We start from the raw sequence: 23,440 nt of genomic DNA, 5'->3' as shown, positions 1-23,440 counted from the left end.
GCCTGTGGAGATAAACTATGAATCGTACCACTGCGCTACCACAGGCTGTAGAAAAAGCTGTAGAAAAAGCGCATAGAGAGACTATACCTTTAAGCTCCCGATCCACCATCTGAGAAAAGATTTTAACCCATTCGTCCATTAAAAAGAGCTGCAAGACAGAGATGTGTGCAATCCATAAAACAGCACAAAATATTCTTAACATTTTGTCCAGAAGGGATCTACTGATAGACACACGCCATGTGTACCTGTAGGGTGACATATACTCGGGACACAAAGAATGAACAATCTCAGATATACACTTCATCAGAGCAGTGGCTTAAGTTGGGTAATAATAAATGGCATCATCTATCTTTGTTACATCTCCAAGCCAAAGACATAATTCCTGAAGTACGGTGTTACTGGTCATTCAGACACCTAAAATATATCAAACCTCCCACGTGAGCTATTCTCCCCATTATAAGTCTCTCTGGTGAGTATTCTGTCTTAGTTACTGAATGTCCGGATCCTCCTGCTCTTGCCTGCTGCCACAGACACTGTCCAAGGGGCCAATGAGATCAGGAAATTTTCCTGCTGAAAATTAACCACCTGTCAGATCAGGCCCATAGTCTGTCTATCATGTGGCCACACAAGGGCCAACGCTGGCACAAAGCAGAAGCTAGAACTCATGAGTAAGGAGAAAGGGCATAATCATCTAATTTGATGGCACACTGTCCCACAGGCTCCACCACGAGTGTCCTGACATCTGATCATGGCTCCTCTCCTTGTTTTGCACCAGTCATAGGTAATACACAAGTCCCTGCTGCTATTTCTCATGAACTGCCACCTCCAGGCCCTCATTTTTCTGGACAGCTAGAAACGTCTTAAAATACAATGAAAGGCTCTCCAAGCTCCATCTGTGTCTCCACCCTGATGATATCTACCTGCCCCATCCCTGGAAATATTCCAGGTCACGTTGGACGGGTTGGATATAACACTGTTGCTATTGGAGACATCAAACATTCTCAGGAGATTATGAGTTTACTTCAGCTCTTACAGTTCTCCTAGACCCCACTACTCATTCAAAACTGTCCAGGACATTGTACCTCTAACATCCATGCCAAGTGTATGGAATATATGTGCAAAGACAAAACTTCTGTGTTCTTTAAGCTATAAAAGCATAACTTCTGTGGACTGAGTGCTTACACTGATACTTCCACATCAGTTTAATTAGCTTTGATGCAGCTCTTCAAGGTGAATTTAATGAAGATTCTCAACTATTTTTTCCTGTAGGATACTTGTTCTTAGCAAGAGAGGCAATTCTTCATCTACACCAAAGCTTTTTCTTTGGGGACATAATGCAATAAGTACCAAAGTATTTTGACATTTTATTCCTCTTTCTTTCCTATAATTCATAGTGGCTTTTTATTTCCACTGCATGGTTGCAATTGAAAAAGAACAAGAAACATAACCCTGCAGTGAAATAAAAGCAAATATATTAAATACTTGTATAAATAATATTAGATTTCTATAACTTCTGATTTGTAGAAAGCCTGTGCACAAGTTTTGAGAATAAAGTTTGATAGCAAAGACATCCCCTCTGACAAGACTGATACTCATCCTCAAGATATGCAAGACTGTCATTCCAGAGTCCCTTTAGATTTGCTGTAGTCTAATGATATATTATGTACAATCAGAAATGCTGCTAAAATAATGGGATTAGGAAGTTCAGCCTTTGTCTGTGCTCTATAGACATATGAAAAGCCATTTAGTAACTACTTGCTTACTCTTCAATTAGGAATAATATAGAATATGTGACAGTCTTAACTCCCACATTTATTTACAGGATTCTTACTTTAGGGATTTGAAAGGATATTTTTGTGTTGCAGTTACTGTAATGACAAAAAGCGTGAATTATTTTAAATATGGAACAAAAATGTCAATTCACTGACATCAGTTACAGAGCATTTGTACAAAAGTTTCAGAACTGTTTATAACTTCCTAGCTTTAGCACAAGTTGGTTATCTAAACATAAATGAAATTTATGTTTCACATCAGTATTGAAACGAAGAAATTAACTCAACAGTCAGAATCCAATATAACTGTTAAGCAGGTATTCTTTATTAGCAGCGCTGGGGTGGCCCTGGGGATTCTCCACAATAAGGGCTCCCTCGAACTAGCAAGGGACATCAGTTTACATACACACAAATCTGCTTGACAAACCTGATCTCCTTCTACGACAGGGCGACCTGCTTATTGGATGAGGGAAAGGCTGTGGATGTTGTCTACCTTGACTTTGGTAAGGCCTTTGACACCGTTTCCCACAGCATTCTCCTGGTGAAACTGGCTGCTCGCGGCTTGGATGGGCACACACTTTGCTGGGTAAAAAACTGGCTGGATGGCCGGGCCCAAAGAGTTGTGGTGAATGGCGTTAAATCCAGTTGGCGGCCGGTCACAAATGGTGTCCCCCAGGGCTCGGTTTTGGGGCCACTCCTGTTTAACATCTTTACTGATGACTTAGACGAGGGGATTGAGTGCACCCTCAGGAATTTTGCAGATGACACCAAGTTGGGTGGGAGTGTTGATCTGCTCGAGGGTAGGGAGGCTCTGCAGAGAGATCTGCACAGGCTGGAGCGATGGGCTGAGGCCAACTGTAGGAGTTTCAATAAGGCCAAATGCCGGGTGCTGCACTTGGGCCACAACAACCCCCAGCAGCGCTACAGGCTTGGGGAGGAGTGGCTGGAGAGCTGCCAGTCAGAGAGGGACCTGGGGGTGTTGACTGACAGCCGGCTGAACATGAGCCAGCAGTGTGCCCAGGTGGCCAAGAAGGCCAATGGCATCCTGGCTTGTATCAGAAATAGCGTGGCCAGCAGGGACAGGGAAGTGATCTTACCCCTGTACTTGGCACTGGTGAGGCCGCACCTCGATTACTGTGTTCAGTTTTGGGCCCCTCACTACAAAAAGGACATTGAATTACTCGAGCGTGTCCAGAAAAGGGCAACAAAGCTGGTGAAGGGTCTGGAGCACATGTCGTACGAGGAGCGGCTGAGGGAACTGGGGGTGTTTAGTCTGGAGAAGAGGAGGCTGAGGGGAGACCTCATCGCCCTCTACAACTACCTGAAAGGAGGCTGCAGAGAGCTGGGGATGAGTCTCTTTAACCAAATAACAAGCAATAGGACAAGAGGGAATGGCCTCAAATTGCACCAGGGAAGGTTTAGACTAGATATTAGGAAGCAATTCTTTACAGAACGGGTTGTTAGGCGTTGGAATGGGCTGCCCAGGGAGGTGGTGGAGTCCCCATCCCTGGAGGTGTTTAAGAGTAGGGTCGACATAGTGCTGAGGGATCTGGTGTAGTTGGGAACTGTCAGTGTTAGGCTGGACTAGATGATCTTCAATGTCCTTTCCAACCCAGATGATTCTGTGATTCTGTGAAATGATACACATTCATTAGATTTCCTGGAAAGGGGTGTATCACAATAATGAGTTCCCGGAATTCATTTGCACAGTCTGAGCGTGCGTAGTAGAAATAGGGTGAGGGTCTTCGGTGGTCGAGGGAAGTATGTGGTCTTCTACACGTGTCTGCTCTTTCCAGAGCATGAGCTGTGAAGTAAAGTCCAGGTGTCCTCTTCCTAAATCAGCAAGATCATCCCCCCTAGATGGTATCTCTGTGTCCTTTTGTTCAAGTTCCCCTTACTTAGTTTGCTCAAGTGCCCCTTGAAGGCTTTGAGTCTGCCATCAGCGAGTTATATAGGGAGCGTTTTACTTTTGTCTAGACAGACAAAGAGGCCTAGGGAAAACAGTTGAGGAGACCTTGGGAAACAAACACAAGCAAAACTTCCGGGCATCACAGTTTAGTCTTAATCAGAAATTCATTGGTTTGAGCCCTTTCAATATTAATGATAATATAGATTAATTTTAAAGAACCCTACTAGTCCTACTTCCCAGAGACTATAGATGCCCAAAGAGTATTTTGTTAAAACAAGCAATAATTTCCAAGGTCAGGAATGAACTCAGCATGTTGTTATTTGACAGGAACATTTTCAAATACTTCCCATGACTCGAAATCATGTTTGGCAGCTGCTATCAAGTCAATTGTCACAAACACAAGGTTTCATTTTCACCCTGAGATAGCCTAAAACTATCAACCAGTCTATCCCCTGAGAAAGACACAGTATTATATACCCAATTTAGTCAATATTCTTTCCTCTCCTCCTTAAAAAAAAGTCAAGGTAAGGAAAAACACATGCACTACAGATTCCTGTTGAGAGGTGACTGCAGAGGGCAACTCAAGTAAGCAAGCATATTTTCTTCACCTGAAACTGAAAAATGCAACATGAATATTCATCTGCAAATGCTTTAAAGAGAACTGCAATTCTGCAGTTACAAAGGTACTTCTGCCTTTATCTTTTAAAAGTACATTGAACAGAAATCATTTGCAAGATGTAACTTCATACTTTCTATTTCATACACCAACCTTTGACTAACAACCTATTTTTCTTTTCCACTTCTAAAGAGAGATTTCAGAAATCAACACATTTTCTTTCTGCAATCAAAAATGTTTATGGATCTCGTAAGATTTTACACTGATCTCTTCAAATGTCCCTAAACCTTACATGCCAAAAGAGGAGGAGATTTAAATACTTGCCCAAGATTCTTGCAACCCATTTCAGGTGAAATAAAAGTCAGACATTAAAAATTTTATTACTGTTTCACGTAAAGTCAAGTCTTTTTATAAGAGCAGATGTGAACTGAACTCACAGTTGAAACTGAAGCTATTTCAAATCCTGTGCGACCCAGACCAAAGCAGGGAACTGCTGCACAATGGTAGTAGATGCTACCGCCATCATCCTGTCTGGCAAAAATCAGTCCGTAGACCCGGCACACAATGTTCACTTCTAGCTATGGAGACTTTAAAGATAGCAGCCACTAGTCCTTCACAGACCTCACACAGGAAACTGGTGGGATGATACGGAATTAGAGTGGTGTTAAGTGAAATTGAAATTCAGCACTTCAGAGCAGATAATAGTAAACCACCAGAAAACTGGCAGCCAAACTCTTGGACCTCCAGAGGCAGATGGAGTGCCCACCTCTAAGCAGTGGCTGCTCTCCTGGTCCAGCAGTGCTGTTCCCAGCACACGTCCCAGGGGCTGCCTGCAGCCGTCCAGACTTCAGACAAGTGCAGTTTTAATTCCTTGCATTTAGTGTTGTCCCTCATGGCTATATATGACACGATACACAATATTTGGCACAGAAATCTCTAATCTTTAAAGAACATTATGAAGCCTGGTTTTCTTATGTTATTAATCACAGCCTTGTATCTATACTTGTCCTTCCTACAAAAATACACCATTTATGTTCATGCCTTCAAAGCACACATTTAACAACATTGACATAATAAAAGAAGAAAGCAATGTGCTAAAACTCAAAGCTCCATACATTAAAACCAAGTTTTCTCTTTTAAAATAAACATAAATGGAAGAGCAATAAGATTTGGGAACTTTTAAACATGTTCTTTATAGCACTCATGATACACATTTAACTATTTGCTCAAAGTTTAATTAAAAAGTAGGGAAAAAAAGCAATTGCTCTGGAAAGTTGTCCGGCTCCACAGTGCTTCACTGTGTACTTTAATGTCTCTGACTAACATGGCATGGAGTTTTCTTCCCTTCAAGCAGTTCCCTTTTCACTGTACCCTGGCTGAAACCTCTCAGCTTCTGATAGCAACTATACACTGAGAAAAACTAGTGCTTGTTTCACCTTCAGTACTATAGAAATACCATACTAAAAAGAAGTACAAAAGAAAAGGATATTGGCTCTTTCTATACTGATACTAGTATAGTAGATAGTAAATCATAGTATAGTGAAGTAAATCATAGTGTAGTATAGGAAAGTATAGTATAGTAAATCATAGAATGGTTTGGGTTGGAAGCGACCTTACAGATCATCTAGTTCCAACCCCCCTGCCATGGGCAGGGACACCTTCCACGAGACCAGGTTGCTCAAAGCCCCGTCCAACCTGGCCTTGAACACTGGCCAGGGAGAGGACAGCCGCAACTTCTCTGGGCAACCTGTTCCAGCGCCTCACTACCCTCCATGTAAAGAATTTCTTCCTTATATCTAATCTAAATCTACCCTCTTTCAGTTTAAAACCGCTACCCCTTATCCTATCACTACACTCCCTGATAAAGAGTCCCTCCCCAGCTTTCCTGTAGCCCCCTTTAAGTACTGGAAGGATGCTAGAAGGTCTCACTGAAGCCTTCTCTTCTCCAGGCTGACCAACTCTCTCAGCCTGTCCTCCTAAGGGAGGTGCTCCAGCCCCCTGATCATCTCCATGGCCTCTTCTGGACCCACTTGAGCAGGTCTATGTCATTCTTATGTTGGGGACCCCAGAGCTGAACACAGCACTCCAGGTGGGGTCTCACAAGAGTGGAGTAGAGAGAGAGAATCCCCTCCCTCAACCTGCTGACCACACTTCTCTTGATGCAGCCCAGGGTACAGTTGGCTTTCTGGGCTGTGAGTGTGCATTGCCAGCTCATACTCAGATTTTCATCCACTAATAGCCCCAAGACCTTCTCCACAGGGCTGCTCTCAATCCACTCATTGCCCAGCCTGCATCCATGTCTGGAATTGCCCCAACCCAGGTGCAGGACCTTGTACTTGGCCTTGTTGAACTTCATGAGTTTTGCCCAGGCCCACCTCTCAAGTCTGTCAAGCTCCCTTTGGATTGCATCCCTTCCTTCTAGTTCCTTCTAGTACCAACCACACCACTCAGCTTGGTGCCATCCGCAAACCTGCTGAGGGTGCACTCAAGTACAGGTAGTAGTCCTAATCCCAAAATAGTATTAGTGAACAAACAATCCACTCTTTTCTCAGAACACTTTCCCCTTTCCCTAGTTATCAGGTTGTCTGAGTTGCACTTGAACTAACAGCTTCATATTCCAAGCTCTTCTGCCAGAGGACCAAGGGAGGAGAATGGATAATTAATTGGCAAATGATAAATCACTGCTCAGTGGCATTCACCCAGGAGATGGATGCAGAGAGGCAGGAGCTCAGCAAATCCAGACACCAATATTCTGGATGATGGGGGCCCTCAGGGGCCATAAATTCCCTCCTGCCATCCCAAGAGTATCAGCACATGCATGCTCTCAGTCACTCTACACACTGTACCTGCAACCTGCACTGTAACTCATTCCTGGGCACCCTCATACACTAGTAGAACCTCGTGAGCTGATGGAAGACAAGAGGACCATCAGGGCTCCCTTAAGTCCTAGGCAGCAACTCAGGACAAAGTAGCACATGCATGTGTCTTCTGAGGACAAGGAACCAGGATACAAACCGAACAAGGGGACTAGGAGGTAATGAGCATGTAATCAGTGCTGAAGGGCACACTGCACTGTCTATGACTTTTTTTAATGCCTGCCTTTTACAGCTTTTGCAAATTAACACACTCGGCAGGTTGGTAGGAATCTGAGTAATCTACAACATAAAATAAATGTATTCAAATGTCAGAACAACTAAGTACAAGTTCCATTTTTTAGGAGACATTTTTAATAGCAAAATTAAAAAAATTACAGTTCTAATATGTCCACTTTTACTGTGTCAAAATCTAATGTTTTAGTCAATAAATAAAATGTAGAACTATTATTTGTACTATTCGTGCTACTTTACATTTGGTTGTAAACCCACAAAGTCAGCTAATCTTTGTGGATACTGCAAAATCCCATGATTAAGATTGACTTTATAGACACACAAAAAGAGAGACACATTTCATAACAGAGCTAAAAAACTGAAAGTATTCAAAAAGATTGGAAGATTCAAACACAGTATTTTGTTAATGACAAAATATTTCTGATTCTTGTTACATTTTCCCTTCATGTCAAAGAAAACTTGATTCAAAAGCAAGTAACTGGAACTGTGAGGAAAGAATGAAAAGCACCACTGAACTGAAACTTTACTCATAGTGTAATTTATTATTTTAAATATTTAGATGTGATGTAATATAATGTCTCCAGCATCTTCCAATCTGGTGCAACTGTGGGCTTGCCCTGAAAGAAGAGCTCCTGTTTGCCTCCTTTCCCTCACACCTACCTTCCTTAGCTTCCTCTCCACCAGATCTAATAACTGCATGGCCACAAAGACAGTCCAGCAAGCTCATCTGACAGAAAACTTGGTCAGTTTTCTGCCAGCCTCCAAAAAAGAAATAACAGTTTTCCATCAGACTAGTTTACTGGACTTCTCTTGCCCCAGGAACAGTGGAAGTGTATGAATAGCTACAGAAATTTAACAGAAATCCACTTCTTTCCATGGGAACTGCAGTTATACCAGACAGCATCACACCCAGCCACATGTTCACGGTATAGTACTGACCGAAACTGACCTAATTTTATGCTGCCCTCCCCCAAAAGATGGTCCTGACTTCTCATTTGTGCCAGAATAGCACTGGTGTAGGCAGATGACCTGTAAGGTCTGGAAGCTGATCAGAGCCTTAATCCTACAGTGGCAAAAAACCCAATCCCTTTCCAACTGGATCATGTCTATTATCCAGTTAATGAACGCTAGCAGTAGCATAAAAGAGGGCAGTGACACGTGGTGGGTGGGCAGGGGGAGGACAGGGACACCTGCTCCAGCAATAGCACAGATTTACAGACTTCAATGCAAAAATCAAGGGCAAGCACAATTCCTCCAAGGGCCCAGCACAGAGGTAAGGAAGGAGAGGAGCTCCATCTCGTGAGGCAAACAGGCACAGACCGGCACATTCACTCTCCGTAAACCTGAACCAGTCCCCATTGCGATGGATGAACACCCAGACAGACGTGAAACTTCCCTGTGTTTTACTGGGGTTTATGGTTTCCGCATCCTTCCACTTCACAGTATTATTCTTTTTCTTCTGACAGTTTAATGAATGATATAGCAGAGTGGTCCCACTAAAGCAGCACCACTTCTGCAGTAAAGAAACAGGAGTTGTCTTCCTAGTCCATTACTATTTACTAAATAAACCCAATCATTTTACTTTAGCTGGGTTTTTTCTTCCCATCCCCATCTTATTGTATACCAGAAGCATCTGGAAATCTCTTGCCACATGAATGTACAATAACTGTACATGCAACATTTATCCCTTCACCCCTCTCCTCATCAGCTATAAATAAACATAAGTTAATTCCTTTTTAAAATAACCTATACACTTGCATTTTAAAATATCCTAAACCACTTGAGTGTTCTTGGACTTTTTCAAATGTATGTGAAAATGCCAACTGGCATAAACAAATATATACAAGCTTACATATTATACAATATTTGTCAGAATAAAATGCAACACAGAAAGGCGAAATGTGCCAGTTCGCAGCTCCACAAAGGCAGAGACAGAATGCAAGTAGGGAAAAAACTTTATTAAAAAAAAAAAAAAGTCCTAATGTACTGTAAGGATGAAATATTTCATTTACATGAGCAAAAGACAGAATATAAACTATTACAGGTCTAGGAACAATACTTATACAAGCCTTAACAGAAGAACTCCAGGCACAAAACCAGGTATCCCCAGAAGAAAGTAGAAATCAACACCTAGTAGCACTTCTAAAAAAGCTGTTTCCAACTGGTCTGAACTGTTTGAATTCATTTTCAAGACTATTTTCCTGAGGTCAGGAGCAGAGACCACGCCAAAGAATGTGATCTTTTTCGTTAGTCAAAAGGGAGTATTTAGTTTGGGAAACACCAGGAATGTTTAAGGGGGCATATTTTTGGGCTTTTTGCAGGTTACTACCAGGAAAATTCCAGATTATTTGGACTAAACTACAGGAGAAGAAAGTGATGTGTAACTATTTAAAGGTTATAAAGAAGTTTAACATGCATTACTACACACTAAGTATGAAAAGTAGTCAGTGTTCCTAGCCAGAACAACATAAACGAGAAAGATTCCGTATGTTCATCCAAATCAATCTGCACGGACTTTAACCATAATTCCAGAGAAGGAAGAGTGCCTTATCCCACCACTAACTGCATTCAGAATTTCCTCTTGCACACAGTTTCTACAGGATGGTCTCACTGCATGAGTACCCTTGGCATCGGAGGTGTCCACATGAGAAGCAGACCTTTGTATTGCTGGAAGAGTGTAGAAAGATATTCAGGGATACATGGCCTTGCACGAATGAGAAAGGACTCTTACAGCTTGTCTACACAAAGAAGCTGCTTTGTATTAATTGAGGGTATGAATTTACAGCACATATTCAAATGGTCAATAACTCCTTCCACATGCAATGTGTTGAACACTTCAGGATAATGAACTACTTCACATTCAACAAGAATATTCAATACACCCCAAACAGAAGTCAGTGTGGAGCAACGGGTGTTGTGTACATCCTGCCTTATTCCATGGCAACTTCTCTTGGAAGACACACCTTCAATATCAGGAAAAAAGAAACTTAAAAAACCCAAATCTGAACAGTTTAACTTAACACCTTCACTTTTTGCAGATTTCTAGGACAGAGCACACTCCCACTTCAGTTTGTAGACAGAAAGCTCATACACACAGAGATGCTCATGCCACTGATGGAAGTCCTGCCAAATCCTGCAACTGAAGATGTTGGGGAACACTGAAGATGTTAGCCCTTTTTGCTGCCTGCCTCACCTTCTGCCAAAGATGGCCATTGCTGCAGCATAGTACGCACTCTGTCCATGCCTTATGACTCCCCAGTTCAGAGTCCACTGTATTTGCCTTCTCTGAACATAAGTTTGCACTATGTACCATTTGTGAACTACCCCAGCTGCACAGCAAGTATATATGTTATTCTGCTACTCTTTGTCCAGCAGCCTAAGGAGAGGAGCAGAACAGAGAGCTAGACGTCCTAACTTCATTGTTCACCCTACCAAAACTTAGCAGGATTTATTAGCCACAACCTTCAGGAAGATTAATTTGAATAAGTTTGTAAAATGTATTAGTTAAACCATAGAGTTTAAAAGTGACTGAAAAATTCTTTTGTTTAATTTACTTTAGAAGTCAGCCAAACAAAAAGCCACTTCCAAATAAAACTATCCATAACAGATTTGAATGTGATTTAATTAATACACTTTTGAAGTTAGCTCAAATTAATACTCCAGAATGTCCATGCAGTTAATTTGGAATATTTTTTCTGAATGTTCCTATGTATGCAAGCCCAGCGACTGCTATTCATTTTTCCTGAGGCAGGAAGGTAGCTGTGCAGAAGTGTGAAGTGAGAGCATTTCAAGCAAGTATTTTTGTAAGGCACTCACAAAAATGACAAAAATGGCTCTGTTGCTTAGCTCATTTTTCAACTGAATTACTTAACCAGATGGAAAGCCAAGATATGTGACCTTCTGTGCCAAGTAAGGTCACTTCTTTTTTTTTTTTTTAATAGAGTTTTAAAAGTAGAAACTACTCTGAAAAGACAGGCAAAACTTTCAGTAAAAACTCAAGGTGAACACATTTTCTAAAGGATAATTGCACAGGCAATTAAACATACAAAACAGATGTAATCTAACAGCACTCAGATCTCTGAGAAACAAACATGTATTATACCATCCCTGTATTATTGATCATCCTGATACATACTGCAGGCCAAATTCTTCCTTGGCAAGTCACCTCTCAAGCACACCATAAAAACAGAAAATTACACACCTACACATTTTAATGGAGAAATAGCTAAATTCCTACTCTGATGAGAGCCATGGCATTTGTTTTTAGTAAGTCTTAACCTCTATAGTTAATGCTAGATTCTGATTTACTTTTCAGTATCCATATTCCCTCCCAGCAAAGCCTGGAGCGGATTAGACAAGAGGCTTGAATTTACAAACTGAACTGATGTTTGTATGTCAGAAGTGACACACAGAAACTCTCTGCAATTGAATCACTCAACCCGCATACTCCCCCAGCTGGCTTCAATAGTGGGATACATCAGCTCACAATTTAATGTGGGCAAAAAGACTTCTCAGAGTAGCTTTACTCAGGACTCCTTTAAAACAGTTGAAGGACTTTAGCAGGCTTCAGGACATAACAGATCTTATACCCAATTTTAATAAAAATTAAGCAGATTTTTGATGTTTAGGACATATTTACTTTTCAAGATCAAAATAGGAAGCTATATAGTTCTATAGTTTTATAGAACAAGCAGATCTAATAATAGTATGTATTACAATTTTTTATAAAGCTTTAAAACCTCTTACGGAGATATCAGCTATGCTACATTATTAAAGTCCACTCCTGCACACAACTATAGAAACCTTTAGGTATGTGAATATCCCATCTTTATTTGGGTAGGCAAATCAGGTAACCACTTGCATAGGTATTTATAGCATTGGGATTTCAGGACCTATTTCTGAGAGGTGAGAGGCAACTATTTCTTCCAACTTACCAGAGTGTTCAGGTTACAGAGCTCATGTGTGATCAAGGATCTTGTAATCAATGCTGCAATCCACCACCAAAAAGTCTAATTCTCATCAATAATAAAAGCTGCTTTACATAGTGGGTATAGGTATTTCTCTTGAGGCCTAACTAAGCATCCAAGGATGCCTCATCCCACCAAAGGTAGAGGCAAGTGCAGTATGTCTTAATTCATGCTCATTTAGAGCAGTTTAAAAGCACAGCAGTACAAGCCTCACCACATGGCAGCAAGCAGGGTACAAGTCTTTCAAAAAACAAATGGCATAAAGCAACTAAGAATAAACTGGAAACGGACACCAGATTTTTAAAATGCTTGTTGCATCTTTTATTTCTAAAGTAATTAAACACTCAATGAGAAATGGCCAGGCTAAAACTGTCAAATTATATAGTTGTGTTTGCATAACAGCAGCCTCTTTTGCCAGCTACATTTTAAACGGGAAAAGTTGTTTTCTTCGTTGTTTTGTTGGGTTTTTTTTTAAATCAAAACCAGGCAAAGGACATTCCCATAAGCTTTCCAGGAAAGTCAACCTCTGGACTAAAACCAAACATAAAAGTTTCAGCAGGAAAGGAGACTGTTTAATTAAGTTATGAATGTGCAAAGACAACATTCAGACACAAGGCGATGGTGCAAATTCTTATGTAACTTTCAGTTTAGCAGGCTACTACAGACTACTGCCTATTTTAACAAGAACATAGCATAACAATTTATTTCAAAAAAACTCAACTGAATTCAATGCACAAGCATTATATTGTGTGCTCTCTACTTCTATCTGATTTTCATATATTAATCTTCAGTATCAGGAACAAATGCTTAAAAAGCATGAAAAAGTGTTCTATTTCACAAAGACACTTTTGTCCACACAACTATGCATGTTTTGTTCCAAAAAGCAGTACATAATTTCATAGAACCACAGGATTTTGCCAAGTTTAATTTTGGTAAAAATGTTAATTGTCAAAGTTTCAGTTTATTTATAAAATAATTACTTGAAGAAGCTAGGATATTTATTTTGAAATTTCATATGCTGTATCACCTTCTTGTAAGCTGAAGAAGTACAACAAACACCTGCAACAACAAAGGCTCTGTAACCAGAAAAAGAGTTTGAAGTATCCTTTGAAATTATTTTTATAAAAGCTGGGAAGGGTAATATCTGAAATAATCCAGAAACTTTTGTAGAATATGAACAAACCCAGGATCTATTTTACCAGTTTTTAAATCCTTTAAAATTATTGGGAGTAATACACCTCTCTGCGTATACTGGATCATTAATAAGGTTTAAGCAAGACAGTTGTTCAACATAGGCCTGAAAAAATCACCATCCTAACCAACATGTTGAAAAAATACCAATTTTAAAGCTAATTTTGCATTTCAAGGTCTCCCTTCAAATCTGCTTACAACGTACCTAAAAGCGTTGAGTGAGGATACAGGAGACATCAGACCTGTGGATACCTTCACTAACACCTTTTTGCTCTGACAATAGGATATCTACAGTAACAGCTGTTCGGTCGATTTTGCTGAAATCCTGAAAAGCACAAACAGTGTAAGTTCTAAAGTCACTCTCAGAAACTAAAGCAGGTAATTTTGTCACATTTTTCATGCCAGCAAAACATGTATAATAAAATGCATACATGTTTGAAAACAGAAGAGACTATTTGGAAGTGAAAAGTCATCAGCGAGACAGCTTATACTGGATGTACATTTGTACAACATATGTTTGGTTTTCTGTCCTACAGCTGTCTGCCACAAACCACAACCCGGTGTTTCTGGTGCTAAGCTGAAGCATAGTGAGGCTGCTGCTCCATACACTGCAAAACCAGAGGGAAACAGAATGGGTATCATAACCATTTCTAGACAAAGTATCCCTGTTAGTGATTAAAGGTCCTGTGGGACTGCACAGTTTGATCAGTTTGCTCTTTTATACTGACTTTTAGGAAAGATGTAAATTTCCATTTTTTTCCACTGTCCAGGCAGTATGGATGGGAATCAGCAGACCTGTAGGCTATTTACAGTTCTGGTATTAAATGATATTCATACCATGTTATTTCTCATTTTACTAAGTCATAAAATTAAAAAAACAAAAAAACCCCAACAACTGACTTTACCTGATCAGCTAGCCCAAATTTGACATCTTGGAGGTTGTTTCACTTAGAGAGACTAATTGGTAAAGTCCAGTATTCCATTAATAGAAACTTATTTCATTACAACATAGTATATGGGACTGAAGAGGATGGGATAAAGGAAAAGGTGAGACAAAGGAAAAAAAGTTTCCAACTAGTTTATGAGCTGTTCTGTCACCAAGTATTTACACTGTTATATATGTAATCGAGGAATAAATATTAACTAGCAAGCCTGTGAATTTTCTGAAAAAGCTCAACCAACTACCCACAGATGCATGTGAGTAGCAGTGTGATGTTATTCCTGGAAAGTCTATCTGTAATGCCCACATTTCACAAGTGGTATCACTCATCTCAGGCAACTGAGGACTCAAATTCTGCCTTCTGTGACATCCTTACAATAATTTTGACTTCTACTGGGATTGCCATAACCAAAACATTTTACAGAGCAATATAATTTTTAGAATTACATCAAGTAAAATAATGTCTTGATACTGCCTGCAAAATAAATAGGGTAACTAAAGCACTGATTTCCATTTAAATGGATACTCTAGTGTTTGGACCAGGAAGGCTTAGCCCAACTTTACAGGAATTACTTAAAAAACTATATACCCTTCCAATAAACATTTTGAGAATTTTTATAGCTTCCATTCACTAGGCATCACACAATGTTTCATTTTTTTGAGCAAGCTTCAGAATATTCCTATAAATATTTTCTCCATATTATACCTACAATACCCAGGTACAGAAACCTTCACTACTTTGTCTTTGATGACACAGGAGGTGACTAATAGATTCATACACATAGGACTAGAGAATTGTCTTCTAGTTCCATACTCAAAAAGTCTTTCCACTTTTTCAAAGATGAAAATGTAAGCAATACTTTGTAAAACACACTTAAATCTCAAGCAAATGTTTTCTAAAACCCATCAACACATGTAAATACATGGCTTTGTACTAGGAAGATTTAAGAATCTATTTCTGTTATGGTCATAAGAAGCAGCCTGAAATATAAAAGTCTTTCTTTTTAAAGGTGTCATGCCCCATATAAAGTTTACAACTACAAGCTTCTCTTCTGTACAGAAAACTAAAAAAAATGTTGAGCAGCTGTTCAAGATCAATGGGTTTAAATCAATATCTTCCTCTACAAAGAACGTCTTAAATCTTAGGATTAAAATTAGGGAGAACTCAAATTCTACAGAACTGACTGCAGCCTTCCCAGTAAATATCCAGCCACTTTCTCTTTTTGCATGGCAGCATCTTTGTTCCTTTATACCACACCAAAGTAATGAATGCCCTTGAATTTCGCTCCTGCTTGTTGTGAGCAAAATCTTTCTCATGTTAAAACATCGGGTGGACTTTTATCTTACCTATTATAATTCCTGCAAGCCATATTGGTCTCTCTGGTAATTACCAAAGTACAGTCTTTATTTTAACCTCTTGTAAGGAAGAAATTTTTATCACCATGTCTATAGCTGCTAGTCAGAAATGATTAGTTTCACAGCTTTCAAACCCTTCCACATCATTTGAATGCACTATACAATGGCACATTTCAAAATGATGGGTTTCTTCAGCCAGCTACATCCATTGGAAGAGGTGGTGAGTGATTATTCAGCCCTCGCAGCCTAAATGTACTCTCCCTTTTACTCTTTTTTCTTAATCGTTATTGCATATGGTTACCTCTTGGAATTATGTAATGCATGCATGTCAGTGCAAATCTATCATGCTCGAGACTTCAAATGAGAGGCACCAACTAAAATTTACTTGGAAAAATGATAATTGAAAAAGCAACATGGTAAAGAAATGTAGTGACGGAATCACGATTACAGATAAAAAGTCTTACCTTTGTATAACGTTTAGATTAGGCTGCAGCTCGGGAGACTTTAGAATATTTACCTTAGCTTTCCCCTTCATATGACAAACAGTTGAGTTTTGAATTCAAAAATCAGCCTTAAACTCTATGTTTTCTCCAAAATAAGGATACTGCTATCAAAAGTGATACGTCAAATAAGCATTATCAAATTTGTTTCCACTTAAAAGTACTGTGACAATATTAAGTTTTCACTCATACTTAGATAACAAATGTCTGTATAACAAAAGAGATGGCGCATTTTCCCTTTACAGACTTTAATAATTTAAAATATGTCTTTCTAGGTTATACTGCAAACAAACTTTACCTAAACACACCCTAAAGATGCATTAACACAGAACAGGATCAAATCAAGGACCTGACTTACAAAACAGTAAATCTTCCGTCTCATGCTAAATCCCTGCAGCTCTCTACAGGCGTCCTGTAACTTTCTGTGGGGTCCTAGACTGTGGAGGAGCCCACCTCACACTAAGACGAAGCTAGGTGCAGAAATCTGTGAAGCCTCCTGAGGTCCAGCCACCAAAGAGGAAAATATGAGCTTCCTATATTTAAGTTGTCTCTATTTCAGAATGTCATTACTGGAATTCTTTAAGACTTTTTTTAACTTTAGAAGTCCTTCTCGTCTTGACTTTGCAAGGCTATTTATGTGTGTACATACGAAATAGTTTCCCTAAAGCTTTCAGTTCTGTCATACCAGAATTTCCACTAAAAAGGTCATCGGAACGGAATGCTTATAGCTTTTACCCACACAAAACAGCATTGTGGTTTCTTGCCTCTACTAAAAACATGTGTTACATCTATAATTCCAATTCTTCAAGTCCTATTAAAGAGGAGAAGCAGTTAAATTGAGCATTATCCAATTTACATTCAAATCCTGTATTAAAAGCCTGGCTTGAGCTGACAACAGTCACAAAATATGGCAGAAGCTACTGATCAAATTCAGTATCCAGTTACAGTCAGGTAAATCTAGAGTAACAGCTCTGAAACAAATAGAGTTACCATGGTGTAAAGTCTGAAGTAATTTGGAACAGAACTTGGCCACCTGGCATTTACTCACTTCACTAAACCTAAAGCCCTGGAAGGGTCAAACAATGAATAACTACATAATTTGCGAGAAGAAATGCCTAGAAACCCAGGATACAGAGTTGAAATGAGGATAAACGCTTTGCTTCCAAGCTGAACTTTCTGGATTTTGTTAGTCTAAGCCAGGCCATGGATATTGATTTAATATGCCATGAATATTTTCAGTGTGAAATTCCATTCATTTAAAAATAAGACATAATTCATACAGAATTCACATGGCAGGCCCTGGAATTTTAAAGTAGCTTGAATATAACCAGCAGATGTATAAACCTTTAAACAAATTTAGCTGGGATTTCTTTTTCTATATAATAAATGTAATTGTTTCAACTATGGACTGTGAATACTTGGAGACTTTAATATTTGTTTCTATCTCCAGCTTATGTATTTCAGAACAAATACTAAGAGGTCAAATTTGAAAAGTGAGAAGACTGTTCACAGCAGTAGTCTCTTCCAAGGCTTAGAAGCTCTTGTCAGGTTGCATTTGCACCTCACGTGTCACAAAGCATACCTAAAGAAAAGGTATGTGGAAAATACCTTAAAACACCTGTTAAAATTACAGAGAGCACATACTTAAATGAATGTTACCTAAAAAAATTAAAACCTTAATTAAGCTCCAGAATATTACTTCTAAGTATGTAAAATAAAACCCCCACTGAATACCACTGCTACGCTATCTTAGCCCTGGAGCAAACCATGGAGCAAACCTGCATTCAAAAGCTGCCGGAGTCGAGAGGAGTCGCACGAAAACCCCGAAGCAGAGAAAAGTTCACCTCTTTTGCAAAAGACAACGCAAGTCACACACGTGCCCCGAGGCAGCGATCACCGCCCGTTCACCTGAAAGGCGGGGGGGGTGGGGAATCCGCTCCCTGCGCAGCTCCTGCGGGTGTCCGTCGGTGCCGAGGGGCAGCCCCGGGAGAAACGCGAGGCGACAGGGCTGGCAGCGCCGCGCCTCCCGCTGCCGGGGGGCGGCCGGGGCGGGGAGCCCCCGCCGCCGCACGCCGTTACCTACCTTTGCCCCTCGCCGCGACGCGTGAAGCCCGGCGGCGGTTGTCCCCTGGACACGGCGCGGGTGCGACGGCGGGGGACGGCAACTGGCGGGCAGGCGAGCTGCTGTGAGCCCCCGGCCCTCCTCCTCCTCCTCCTCCTCCTCCTCCTCCTCCTCCTCCTCCTCCCCCTCCCTCTCACGCACCTGCCTCCCAGCCGAGGCGGCTGGCGGCCCCGGCACGGCCGCGGGCGGAGAGCGGAGGAACCGGCGGCCCCGGGAGAGCGGCGGGCGGGGGCGCTCCCGCCGCGGCGGCCGATGCCGGCGGCGCGCCCGCGCCCGTGACTGGCTCCAGGCGGCGCTGCCGCCGCCTCTCACAAAGGGCAAATTCATCTTCCAGCGCCCCAGCGCCGCGGTGGAAGGGCTCGGTGCCGGCTGAGGCCCGCTGCTACCGGGCGGTCGAAGGGGCAGGAATCTCACTCTGGAAAGAAAAGCCCCTTGTCTTGTGGAAAGCGTCGAAGTATATCATTTGTCATGTCGATAAATTATTACCAAGATCACCTTAAATTATTAGAAAGCTACAAAAAGTTCCTCTTCCTCGTTTTGGGGTTTTTTGGTTTTTTTTTTTTAAACACAGATTGCTGGTAACTACACGCCATGCATGTAAAAAACTACCAGTTTCAGTTTGTAGCCCAACTTGGTGATGAGCTAAGTGCAAACTTGTCCTAGTGCAAAGTGTTTTCCATTTACAATGAGTTTTAAAATGTGTAATTGTAAATTATCAACCGCACCAAAACGTAGAGACCTGTCACGTAAAAATTTACAGACTCAAACCTTAAAGCGTAAATGAATTGACAGGATTTCTTTCTCTAAAGCGCAAGTTACATAACATTACATCGTTAACTGGCACGTACACATGCTATTCATTGCAAAACCGTCTCAAAAGTAGCAGGCCAGTGAGTGAGCAAGCACTCACCACGGGTCAGATGCTGTCCTTGCAGTGCTTCGCTAGGGAAACCGTCCTGCTAACAGTGCCTGATCAGCGAGCAGCGTGTGGGACCTCCCTGATCCTCAGGGTCAGCAGAGGGACGCAGGAGAGTTTACAGGGCTGTTGCCTGCTCCGAGTTCCCAGACCGTACCTGTAGATCTAAATACTGGATCTAGTACTAGATCTACATATTTCATAGAAGACATAACAGCCATGTATGCTTTGACTGAACGTACAGTTGGAGATGGTACTAAACTCACACAAAGCAGGAATTTTCAAACCCTGCAGAGTAAGAGTTAACTTCATGGTAACTGGAAGGTTAACAGAAATCCCAACACGGAGCTCAGTCTGACAGAGTACAGCATTATCATTCACACAGAGATGGAAAATGTGACTTTATGTCCTATTTCGATTCATTGTCTGTCTCTGAAGTTTCTTATTACTTTACAATTTTCATGAATCTTTGCATGTACTTACCCTGAAACACTGGCCCATATAGAGGTTTCTAAAATATAGTGAAACTGCTTAGATCTATTCATACCAATCACTCATGTCAGGTTTGTGAGAATTCGTATTTAACAAGGACAATTCTTTAAGCTTCTTAAGGGTAAGAAACAGATGACAAGTGTGGATGATGCAATAGTCTGCTAATCCTGAAACATTTAGATAGGGAACGAAAAGGGGAACACAGGATGTCAGAAGGGAGCAGGACCCCCTTAGGAAACACTTTGCAAAACAGATATTCTTAGCAGTCAACAAATGTAAAATGTCTTGCACAAATATGCAGTGAACACTTGGATAGTCAGCATAGGTTATTAATCACACCGTAACTTAACTACATACTGCTCAAATATTTTTCAAGTTTCTCCTGTCTTGTAGATTGTGTTAATTAGCTCAATGATCAGCTCATATTTAGATTCCTGCTTTCAGTAGCAATTATATAACCCTTCGATTCAAAAGCCATATAATGCTTCTAACGTTAATAAAGATGTACTTGGCATTTACACAGGACTTTCCTCAGCATTTCATAGACAAGCCACTTTGACATTTCTAGGAAATATATAGTCACGTGACTGTTACAGAGAAACTGAAGTGTGTATGTATGTTTGTGTGACTCATACAAGAACACAAGGCAACAGTACCTACATTATTAAAGACTAGCATCCCATAATTTGTTGCTGTAGTATTTTACTCTGTGGATAAAATTCCTAATGAGAGTTACCCAGTACTCAGGGCACTTCCTCTGCAATCTACACATGACCTTTTCTGTAATTTTGCCCACAGCAGATCTGTTAGTTTCTGCATTGATGGCAGGACACTGCAGTAACCAGTCACTTTGGAAACAAAATAAATGCAACTGTGGGGGACTCTGTATGCTTTGTTAAGCCTACACTTCTATTCCCAAAAGCTTCCCAAAAACTGCCGTATGCTCTATACTGAAATCAATGTTGCTTGCTAATACAAGCTGCTGTGAACTCACTGAAACGACCTGTTTATATTAATTAACACAGAGGCTGGTAACCATGTTTTAAAATTGCACTGCCTGGTGCACTCCAGCATACAATACAAGCTTGTAATGTGTCTTCAAACGTGCCAGCTTCTTTTTACAGCACGTTCAAACCATTTTTCACCATTTAATTCAATTGAGTTATGACGTCTAAGAAACATACCCTTTGATATCTAAAAGTGAGCCCAAGGTACCTCCAGGATAACTATGTTTTATGGAACTGGTGTTCGCAGATGGAGCTTGCTGTCAGAACTAAGACAGTGTCCTTAACACTGGGACTATGGCAGTATAAGAGTAGCCTCTCTGTGACGGAGTAAGAGCAGGCTATAGTAAGCAGCTCTGGCATTAACTCTAAGAACCTCATAGAATCACTTATCCCTTTCCAATTTAGGCTTCTCCCAGAACCAAGGTTTTTAAGTTGCATTTAGTACCTTTCACTACGCTGTGTAAACACCTTAGATAATACTAACATTTTATACCAATATTATTATCTCACATAGGTCTTTCAACTCTCATCTGAAACTGTATCAGTAAGTTAACTTGGTCAGGTTGCCTGGAGAAAAGGCAGTAATATACAAGTGTCGACACAGTGAAGCATCCCAAAGCAGTGTATTGAGAATGAGCATTCTTACTCATAGCAAAAATGAGAAAATACAACAGTTTCGGTCTCTTTTCTTGAATTTAGCAATTTCCCTTCATCTGAATCATCTGAAATTTTCTTCTTCCAAAATTTGCCCACTCCTTCTCCCAAATATCTAGCTTTGCAGATTTTTTTTTTAAAGTTTCTTTAATCCATATTGTCTCAGTCTTGTCTGGGAGATGCAACAACCAACTATGAAACTGTTAACAGCATATTGAAACTAAATCAAAAAGACACTGTGAAGGGCAGAGAAGGTTTCAAAAACAGAATCAGAAGTTAGTTAATATAGTTGTTGAAGTTCTGTCAGAAGTGTGTGACAAAATGCAATTTATGTCCACTAAGAGTGTATCAGTTCCTAAAATACTAAATTCAGTCTATGTTTAAGTGTGTGCCTGCTACTAAAGTGATGTCTTCACTAAAAGGATCAATGAAATAATTATCTTCTATTTCTCCTCAAGATGCCGCTCTAATGTGGCATGTGTAGGACATTAACATAGGTAGTTCAATTAGGTAAATCACCTCTATTGGGTAAACAGATCCCCCTTTACAAAATAGCAAACTAATTTATCATTCCAACCTGAAGCACGGCCTTTGGCTGTCTTCTGTCAAGATTTTGAACTAATCCAAACCTATTCATCTTATAGGAAGTAGTCTGTCGTCTTCAAACATCTGTCTTGCACCATTTGTGTAGCCCATGACTTAATGATATTTTTGTCTCCTTATTGCATGTTAACTTCAGGCTTGTCTAATTATGTATTGTTGGTAAATAATTTACATTTTTCCTTTTTAAGACCACCACCATCTGTGATTGCACCAGCTTTAAAAAAAGTGAATCTGCATCTCTGTTGCCTAAATTGGGGGGTGGTTAATATACACTCCCTGGACTTTCCTTTTGTACATAGTATATGAATTGCAGTATTTCCTAAGTATTTCCAGATTCAACTAGTTTGTAGCAGTTATATTGCACATATTTCCTAGTTTTATTCCCAATTTTACATGACTATGCTTTACACACGCCTAAGATTAACAATTCACATCAGTGTGACCTTTTTCGCACTTCCTCTCTCTTCTTACACCTTTACCTGGTCCCTCCCGAAGAGCCACCTGCATACAGCTAGTCACACCTGCCAAAACGCTGCTGTCAGTAGCCATGTGGCTTCGAGACAGTTCCTGGGCACTGGCTAGCTCGGGCTACTTTCTTCTCCAACTGATTTTCTGGGTACTCCTGCTCAAGGCGCGTCAAACCCAGCCAGGTGTCCTCTCTGGTTTGAAGATTTTGTCTTACAATCTGTCAGGCCACAGCACGGGGAGTGGGACCAGGCCGTCGCTCTTTCGGGGGCCCGCCTGTGACCCCCACATTTTACAGGGGTAACGAGGAGACCTCACTCTTCAGCCCCGGCTCCTACTTCCAACGGCCGCTCTCTTCCCTCGGCAGCAACCCCTCAGCCTGTCAGCACCGCGGCCGCCGCCCTACGCTTCCCCGGCATCCGCAGCCGGAAGGAGACGCGGCCGTTACAGCCAAGCGGGACGGCCGAGCCCCGCCCGCCCGGCCACGAGGCGCACGTCCGCTTTGAGCCGGCACCCGCGAAGAGCCACGGGCCGACAAAGCGCCGGTGGCGGCGGGGAGGACGGCGGCGGGGCGGCCGATCACCCCTCTCCACTCCTCAGCGGCGGCAGCGGCCCTCGGGGAGGCGCGCGCTGCCTGCCCCCCCCCGCCGCGCGCCGCCTGACGTCACGGCAGGCGGGCGCACGTTACGCACCACATCCACGCACCCCGCCACAACAGCCCTCCCTGCGCGCGCGCACCCTCCCCTCTCCGGCGGCCGCCGCCTCCCCGCGCCGGCCGGGCTGCGGGCGCTGATTGGCCGCCGCCTTCCCGCTTCCTTCTCCC

Source organism: Strix aluco, chromosome 1 (genome assembly GCF_031877795.1).
Source record: "Strix aluco isolate bStrAlu1 chromosome 1, bStrAlu1.hap1, whole genome shotgun sequence".
NCBI classification, from domain to species: domain Eukaryota; kingdom Metazoa; phylum Chordata; class Aves; order Strigiformes; family Strigidae; genus Strix; species Strix aluco.
This window is presented reverse-complemented; position numbering follows the sequence as displayed.